This window comes from Zalophus californianus, chromosome 15 (genome assembly GCF_009762305.2).
Source record: "Zalophus californianus isolate mZalCal1 chromosome 15, mZalCal1.pri.v2, whole genome shotgun sequence".
In the NCBI taxonomy this organism is placed as follows: Eukaryota; Metazoa; Chordata; class Mammalia; order Carnivora; family Otariidae; genus Zalophus; species Zalophus californianus.
In genome coordinates this window covers 26,236,136-26,246,111 of record NC_045609.1, presented here as the reverse complement: position 1 = coordinate 26,246,111, position 9,976 = coordinate 26,236,136, and positions in this window count along the sequence as shown.

The following is a 9,976-nucleotide window of genomic DNA, read 5'->3' as shown; positions in this document are numbered from 1 at the left end:
TAGACACACATGCATACAGACATACACATTGAGGGCCTCAATTCTCTGCACCCCAAATCTTTTTCCCCAAAGGAATCCATTTTATCGTTTTTTACTATTTCTTCTAGAACTAAAATTTTCACATGTAGAACAATTTAGTTACTATTTTATTATTATTTATTCAAAAGGATTCAGGCTCTCTACAAAGATCTGCATCTTGCAGTTTCCCCTTAGGAACATACAGGGAAGTATTTTGTTATCAGTTTACACCATGCACTTAATTTTAAAATATTTTGCATATTACTTTATGTTATGTGCATAGTTTGGTTTATTTACTGTGATTATATTGTTGGGCAAGAGCTTTCTTGTGTGTTTGCACATATGAATCCAAGTATCCAAGTGCACCTTGCATTTTTTCTTAGCAAATTATTGTATCTTTAGGGTGAATTCTTAGTTGTACAATGCTTGTTCAAAGGGATGCATATATTTTGATAGACATTGTCACTAATTTTTGAAAATTTGCCCTAATTTTTGACTCCACCACATGTATATGAGTGTAAGCGTACATTTCATTTATGAAATTAAGTCTCATCTAATCTCTTAGGTAAAACATAATATTAAATTGTTTGGTCATTTGTATTTCTTTTTCTATACAGTATGCATTGTCCCTGTCCTTTCCTTTTTTCTTAATTTGGTTATGTTTTTCTAATTCATTTGTATAAGCTTTTCTAAATTAGGAATGTAAACTTATTTCTGCTATGTCTTTAAAAAAATATTTTCCCTGTCTAGCTCTTACATTTAGATATTTGATCCATTTTGAGTTAATTTTGTATATGGTGTGATCTTTGTTTATTTTTAGCATCCTGATTGCTCATGAGCTGGCAGTTATAATGTACATTTTCCTATTATTTATTTTCTGGTATATTGTTAGACTTGCATTTCTGTGATTTATGTTTTATGAATTTTATTGATTAAATATTATGATGTTTATGCATTTATGACAGCTATGAACATTCTGGACTGAGCCCTTTATTACTGTAAAGTAAATCTTTTTGTATCTTTTAATGCTTTACAGAAATTAAAGTTGGTATTACTACCATAACTCTGTCTGAAATCTGCTAGTATTTGTCTGGCAAGTCTCCTTCCAATATTTTTATGTTTATTTTTTCTGCATTATACATATCTTATAGCAAAAAAAAAGCACTCTTATCTTTTCTGTTTTTCTTCTATTTGTATGTGTGTATGTGAATATCTGTGACTCTCTTTTAACTAAGTGAGAACATTTAATAATTATTTATTGTTGCAAGTAAATCAGGATTCTCCAGAGAAACAGAACTGATAGGATACGTATAGGTAGATATCATATTTATGGAGATTTGTTATAGGAATTGATTTACATGATTATGGAAGCCAAGAATTCCCACAAATTGCTTTCTGCAAGCTGGAAAAGCAGGAAAACTGGTGGTGTAATTCAATCCAAGTCTAAAGGCCTGAGAAGCAGGGAAGCAGATAGTGTAAGCCCCAGATCAAATTCAAAAGTCTGAGAACTAGGAGTGCAGATGTCTGAGTATGGAAATGGATGTCTCAATTTAAGCACAGAGCAAATTCCCCTTCTTCTGCCTTTTGTTCTATTCTAACCCTCAATGGATTGGATGATGCCCACCTAAACTGGTGATGACTTTCTTTACTCAGTCTACCAATTCATTGTTAATTTCTTCTGGAAACTCGGACATGTCTAGAAGTAATGTTTTACCAGCTATCTGGTCATCACTTAGCCCGGTCACATTGACACATAAAATTAACCATCACATCAGGTATTAATTCTGTCACCATATATTTTATCCTTTAAAAATGTCCTCTTTTTCTTTATTTTTTTCATTTTGATTATGCTTTTGATTTCTTCATTCTTTTGTGTATTTACTTTCTGGTAGTATGGATTGGTCTGTTTTAACTGTAATTTAATGTAATGTTATCTTTTGAACTTTGTAAAAATTAACATTATATTTTACTTAACCCAGTTGATTGAACATTTTTCATTGATATTAATTTACAACTTTGAAAAATGGCAATGCTAAAATCTATTTCCTATTACTTTCATTCCTTCCTCAACTTTCCATTTCTGTTGGTATGTTTTTTCTTATAAAAAATCATGAGTTGGTTAATGTATTTATGACTTTAAATCATATACCTAAATCTGACCCTTAGTTTATCTTTATCTCTTGAAACTGTTGGTTTCCTTCCCAGTATCAATTCTGCCTTCTGCATTCCATCATATCTTCTGCCTTCCTCACAGATCTCTGTTTTGTCCAAGTGTATATCCTTGTCCCAGACAGCAGTATGGTACAGAAGATGCTTTGTCTGCACTCAGGTATCAAACCTTCTTAGTCTATACATGCCAACCAGCAAATCTCCTTTCTTTTGATGGTAAGTATTAGTTTAATAGCAAGCAGGTGAGTTATGTCACCCCAGTCTTATTGAAAGAAACGATTAATATTTTGTGGTTGCAGGAGAGATTTTCTCTGACCCTATACTGTCAAATATGAGGGCTGGGAGGAAGGCACATAACTTGGATAGCTCCTAGCAGCTTACTTGCAAGTATAAACATAAATAGACTTAGGATTAAGCCAATGCTAATGATTATAAAATAGAGTGACAAAAAAATCCTACAACTTTGATGACGTTAATCAGGTGCTGATTGTACCTCTTTGGAGGCTTCCCTTAACGCTGGAATTCTAGACATGCGAGACCATTAATGTCCTCATTTTAAAAGTCAATTTAGATGGGACTTGGTAACGGTCATTACAGGCATATTAGAATACAACCATATTTATTCACATTCTTCTTCACCTTTACTTCCAATTTTGTCTTACGTTTTAATTTTTATATTACCAAGATTTTAAACTTCAAATTGATCATTACATGCCTCGTTTCTCCCAGTTGTTCAGCCATAGACTGTCTTGCACATAGATTCCATGATTCCTCCCTGACTTCCAATTGAGATATTCCTTTACATTTAGTTGATGGGATTCCTCCCCTGAGTGGTGCTTTTTGCTTTGTTTACTTTTTATTTGTTTATTTTTTTATATGAGGAAATGCTCACAGTTACTATACTCTTAAGAATTTATGCCACTTTTATATTTGAATAAAATATTTGTTGGAAAATTTGTCCTTTTCAGGGGGCATTATATAGTCCTTGCTTCATGTTGTCTGGAATACCGTTGTTCTTCAAATAGTCCCTCAAACACAGTGATGCCCCGCAAGGGGACTCCACTTAATTTGAATTCTCATCCTCTTTCCTCTGTCCCAGTGGGAACTTTTACTTTCTAAAAGAGGGTCATTTTGCTGCCTGTGTGAAGAGCTGACATAGAGAAGGGATGCTCGTCAGGAGCTCTCAGCATACCTTTGCTTCTGCCTCCTGCTTGCCTCTTTTATCTTCTAATTTTTTTCTCTGGGCATTAGGGGTCCTTCTGTTTTTTATTACTTTTATCACTTGCTTCCTTCTAAGCAGGGAATTCCCAACATGTCTAAGACTAGCATTTTGATGTTTGTTTTTGCTTTACAGTGGAGCTATTTCTTCCATTGAGACTTCAATGTGTTTTCCTAGGGCTGCTTTTTGTATGATTTCTTCAAGAAATTCCTGGGCAATTTTTCAGGAATTAATTCTAATTTTTAGGGTTCTTATGATGTATAAAGTGTTGTGTGAGACTGTATAAAGTTGAAGCTTGCCACACAAAAACTCAGATAACTATCTTATCTATTTACTTATTGACCAGTTACCTTTTATTCTTGATTCTTTGTGTTTGTTTCTTAAGCACGTCAGTTGATAGGCATAGGCAGAATGTTATTGGGACCTCGTTCTACTTTGCCAGCTCAAATAACAGCATTAAGTTTTTGTAAAAAGATCAAAATGCTTTGTTGAAAGGACTATTTGTAATTGGAAAGAGAAAGGAAAGCATAATAAGTGCAATTGTGCTAAAGGGTCTGCAATGGATTCTAGTAGAAATGTTTTGTTCATTTTCTCTCAGAAATTTGTGAGAATACTTGTCTGAAATGCCTGAGGAAATAGTAATTCTTCTTAGCTTGTCTGGATTTTATTTCTTTTTATGTTGTTCTAGAGAGGAGAAATCTTAAACACATCATGTATCTTTGTTCATGCTGGCTTTTTAGGATTATCTACTTCTTTCTTTTTATTTTTTATCATTAATGTCACAGTGTTTGAAATAGAAAGAAAATAACCAAGTACCATGTGTAAAGTATCTATATTGTTTAGATAATCACAGTCAACATAACTAAATTTTTAGTGCTTAATATTTGTCAGATACTATGTTTAGTGATTTGCCTATATTAAATGCTTTCTTCTTCACAAAAACTATAATTTATAGATATTGATGTTTCTATTACTACCATGCAGACCATGAATTGATAGTTTGGGACCTTGTCTAAAGTGAGCAAAGACAGTTTAATAGGAGAGTCATGATTTGACTTTGGAACCATATGATTTGACCCCAAACAAACAAAAATCAAAACACTGAAGGAGTACTACAGGGGAGAGTATGAAAAAAAGAGCGATTATCAAATACTTAAAATCCTTTTTCCCAGTAGTATGTCACAGGTCTGAATAATGTGTTTGTCTCAGCTGTAAGGTTATAAAATTCAAAATTCTACCTGCGAAATTTGGGGTGGTCTGTGGGCCTTTAGGAAGAGGGATTGCATATGACCGCATAAGGCTGAGGGCATTTTTCTCCCTATCTAAGACCAAGTGCAAGTTTTTCTTGGGACCAGGCTAGGGGAAGGAATAAGCTTCTGACACTAATGGAATTTTGTGTGGGTATAGGAGCAGAAAGAAACCAGCTTGTGCAATGGAGTTCTGAGAAACCTTGGAGATTGTATGAAAACAATGAGTGCATTCTGAAGACACATAAATATGGTCCCAAAGGAATGAAGCATCTGTGTTTGGGTGATGCTAATGGATTATGCAGAGCAGGCCTCTCCCTCACTATTCACTCTATACCCACAACATTTAATATTTGCATTAATAATTCTTTTAGGTTCATTAATTTCTGAATATAATACTATATAACTTTTCCTGTAAATCAGATAGTTAAAAGAATACTAATTTGTAAATGATGTGGTGGAAATAAGTCACATATTATTAATCCACAAAACCAATTACCTGGACAAATTCTTGTAAATGAATACATTCAGCTAAGTGTTATGTAACTATTAGTGAAAAGTACCTAAATTTTGCCTCTGCAAATGCCTCAAACGTCCTCTCAAAATACAGAAATAATCAATTCATTTTAAAGGTGTCTGCCTCTCTCTAATATCTTGGCACTTTGCTGACTGCCTACATTACTTCCAGGAAAACTTTTGCTTGTGTACTTAGACATCGCATTAACAATGTTTCAAGCTTCTGTAAATTTGATGTTGTTTTAACATTTGCCCTACATGTGTATTCTGGAACTTTTGTTCCAGACCACTCAATAGTATAACTGAGTCCCTTGCCTTAACCTCTTGCCTCTTTTCTCACTCCCTGCTCCTTGAGAAGGAATCCTCCTCCCAGAGGTGTGCTTTTTCAGATACAAACCAGTCAATCCATAACCCACATACCAACCACTTCCTTTACTGGGCTTTCCCTGGACCACTATGCACCTGTCCTAATTACCATAGGGGGAGGTACCAGACAACTAGATTTAGCCACTATGTCCCAGAGCCTGATGAAATTATTCAAGCTAGCCAATCCTAAATCTGTTTAATCTTCATTGCCCATTCCTTCCAAGGAAATTACAATAAAGACTCTTGTCCCCTCCCACACACACTCTCCCTCTGCTCTTGATGGACCTCAGGACTTCCTCATGTCTCCCCCTCCCACCCACCCCAGGGCATGGGGTGCTCCTTCTTCTTGGGAACCATGAGTAACAAAATATCTTTTCTTTTCTTAAGATTTTATTTATTTAACAGAGAGAGAGAAAGAGAACAGGAGCAAGGGGGAGTGGCCGAGGGAGAAGAAGCAGCCTCCATGCTGATCAGGGAGCCCCATGTGGGGCTCGATCCCAGGACCCTGAGATCATGACCTGAGCCAAAGGCAGACACAACCGACTGAGCCACCCAGGGGCCCCACAAATATCTTTTCAATGGGAATGTTTCCTGATCTGTTGTCCTTAACACAACTCAAATTTTCTATTAATATGCTATATATTTTTTTATTGAAGCATAGTTGATACATAATGTTACATGAGTTTTAGGTGTACAACATAGTGATTTTACGAGTCTATACATTATGCTGTGCTCACCACAAGTGTAGCTACCATCTGTCATCAAACAATGCTATTAAAGTGCCATTGACTATATTCCCTATGCTGTAATTTTTACCCTCATGACTTATTCCATAAATGGAAGCCTGTATCTCCCACTCCACTTCACTCATTTTTTCATCCCTCTATTTTCTCCCCTCTGGCAACCATCAGCTTGTTCTCAGTATTTTTGGGTCTGTTTTTGCTTTTTGTTTGTTTGGTCAGTTTTTTGTTCATTTTTTTGTTTGTTTGTTTTTTAGATTCCACATATAAGTGAAATCATATAGTATTTGTCTTTCTTTGTCTGACCTACTTCATTTTGCATGATACCCTCTAGGTCCATCCATATTGTCACAAATGGCAGGATTTCATCCCTTTTTTTATGCCTGAGTAATATTTCATTATATACATATATCACAACTTCTTTATCCAATTTCTATTGATGAACATTTGGACGGCTTCCATATGTTTGCTATTGTAAATAATGCTGCTATAAACATAGGGGAGTGTATATCTTTTCGAATTAGTGTTTTTGTTTTCTTTGAGTAAATATGCAGTAGTGGAATTACTGGATCATATGGTATTTCTATTTTTAATTCGTTGATGAATTTCCATACTGTTTTTTACAGTGGGTGCATCAATTTACATTTCCACCAACATTGCATGAGGGTTCTTTTTTCTCCAGATTCTCACCAACTCTTGTTCTTATCTTTTTGATTCTAGTCATTTTAACAGGTGTAAGGTGATATCTCATTGTAGTTTTGATTTGCATTTCCCTATTGATTAGTTTTGTTGAGCATCCTTTAATGTGTCTGTTTGCCATCTGCATATCTTCTTTGGAAAAAAATGTCTATTCAGGTCCTCTGCCCATTTCAACCAGACTATTTGTTTTTTTTTGTTGTTTGGTTTGTTTTTTTTGTGTGTTGAGTTGTATAAGTTCTTTATATATTTTGGATACTAACCTCTTATCATTTGCAAATATGGTCTCCCATTCAGTAGGTTGCCATTTGTATTGTTGATGGTTTCCTTCACTGTGCAAAACGTTTTTTTATTTTGGTGTAGTCCCAATAGTTCATGTTTGCTTTCCTTTCCCTTGTCTGAGGTGACATATCTAGAAAAATGTTTCTATGGCTGATGTCAAAGAAATTACTACCTATGTTTTCTTCTAGGAATTTTATCACTTCATGACTCACATTTAGATTTTTAATTCAGTTTGAGTTTATTTTTGTGTATGGTATATGAAAGTGATCCAGTTTCTTTCTTTTCCATGTATTAGTACACCATATTTTTAAGCAGCCATGTAGCTGCTTTTTCCTCTAGCCTTTAATTTTTTGACTTATCTCTGCATTCTTTGCCTCATCAGCATTTTTTCTGATACACTGTGGTGAAAGGTAGTGCATGTGAACTCCATTTTCAGGCAAAACTTACATTTTTAATTAAATTTTCATTAAGATAATCAGAGATTTAGATGAAGTTTTAAATAATACAGATAGATCTTTGTACTCTTTTTCAGTTTTCTCCAATGGTAACATTTTGCAAAACTTTGGTACATTATCACAAACAGCATATGACATTGATGCAATTCTCTGATCTTTTTTTCTTTTTATAAAAATGTACTATTTGATCATTGTCCTAGATAAAAGTAGATAATCCCAACAATAGATGGCATAGCACTTCCTGTGAAAGCACTTCCCTTCTCACCTCCCTTCATCCTCACTTTGCAGCAGATGAGAAATATTTGTGTTTAACATTTGTATGTTTAATGTCTTGGCCAAAATGTATTTCTGTAATTATGGCTGAATCAGTGGTTGTTACTATAGCAGCATTGATTATCAGAATTAAATTGCCAATATATACATTGAAAAACCATGTGGAAAGACTAAAATTTTCAAAGCTGTATGCAGACATGATTTGAATTTGTGAATTGACATTGATTGGGGACCAATTCCAACTTTAGACACCTGTTCCCTCCATTAATTCTTGAATCTCCAGGTGTTTAACACTTTTTTCTTAAGTAGGCTGCAGATCCAGTGTGGAGTCCAACACATGGCTTGAACTCACAATCCTGAGATCAAGAACTGAGCTGAGATCAAGAGTTGGACACTCAACCAACTGAGCCATCCAGGTGCCCCAGGTGTTTTGACATCTTGATTACATAACGCATTGAGTCTAAACTTGTTGCTGTGATACCTTACTATTCCACATTACTTATAATTTCAAGAGAGGGAGAAGAAAACTGAATATTTACTGAAAATAGAAGAAAACTCCATTTAGTGTTTTTACTCAAACTATACTAGGATTTCAATGCTAAAAAGAAATTCCTCCTTTCTTGAACACTTTATTTTCAGTATTGTGCCCTTATGCTTTGCTTCTTCTTTTCCCTTTGGGTTAAATAATATTCAAAAATTGGCTACATGAGAAAATTCTATCTTTTAGATTGGCATTTTTACATACACTGCTACATCTAACACCAGGCCAGAAGAAGAAAAATTTAAAATGGAGATTTTTTCCAAAGACTAAAAAATAATAAAATAAAATGGAGATTCTTTCCATTTTCGTTAATCTGTGAGATCAAATATAACAACTATAGTGTGAATGGGTAACTATTGAAATGAGTCTTTCTTTGCTTTATTTGAAACTAACGCAGGACAATCAACACTAAAAATACTTCCAAAAGCTGTGATTATTACCTTTTTTTCATTTCCTTTTTTTAAAAAAAGATTTATTTATTTATTTTAGAGAGAGAGCAAAAGTGGGAGGGGCAGAGGAAGAGGGAGTGAGAATCTCAAGCATACTCCTCACCCATTGTGGAGCCCAACGTGGGACTCAATCTCGGGACCATGAGATAATGACCTGAAAACAAGAATGGGAGGCGGGCGCCTGGGTGGCTCAGTTGGATAAGCGACTGCCTTCAGCTCAGGTCATGATCCTGGAGTCCTGGAATCGAGTCCCACATTGGGCTCCCTGTTCAGCAGGGAGTTTGCTTCTCCCTCTGACCCTCCCCCCTCCCATGCTCTCTCTCTATCTCTCATTCTCTCTCTCAAATAAATAAATAAAATCTTAAAAAAAAAAGAATGGGAGGCTTAACCAACTGTGCCACCTAGGCACCCCTATTGCCTTTTTTCTATACTGAATGACAGATGGAAACTATGAAAATGTTTTGTTCTGTTTTGTTTTCCTTGTGGATTTCTCAAGCATCTGCTTTCAAATGTAGTGAGAATGTAAATTGAATATACATGGTTTTAATGACCTTAAAATAAATATATGCATTTTCATAGTCTCTAGTACTTATAATTCCACTCAAACGCTAGATCAAAGCTTTCCTTTTTAAAATACTACCTTTGAATAAAATTGGTTATTAGCATTGTTTGATGTAAAGGAAACAGTATCTTTGGGAGAAACAAATCAAGACAAGTAGCTTATGTACATTATTTATTTTTCAAAGTAAATAAGTATCTTCGGAAATATTCTCTTCTTAGAAAGCTTTAAAATCAGAAAGAACCAGATTTTGGGTAGTTACTTCCTTTGAGTCCAATCTATGGACCCATTACATTTCCCCAGTGTTATTTGTGGTTTAGCCTCTTTTGGGGATTGATAGAAACAACATCTATGGAACCCACAAATTCAAAGGCACATGTACTTGTTACATCCTTATGGACATTATTCCTTACCCAGCAATAGCCCCCTACAAACCTGATCAGTGT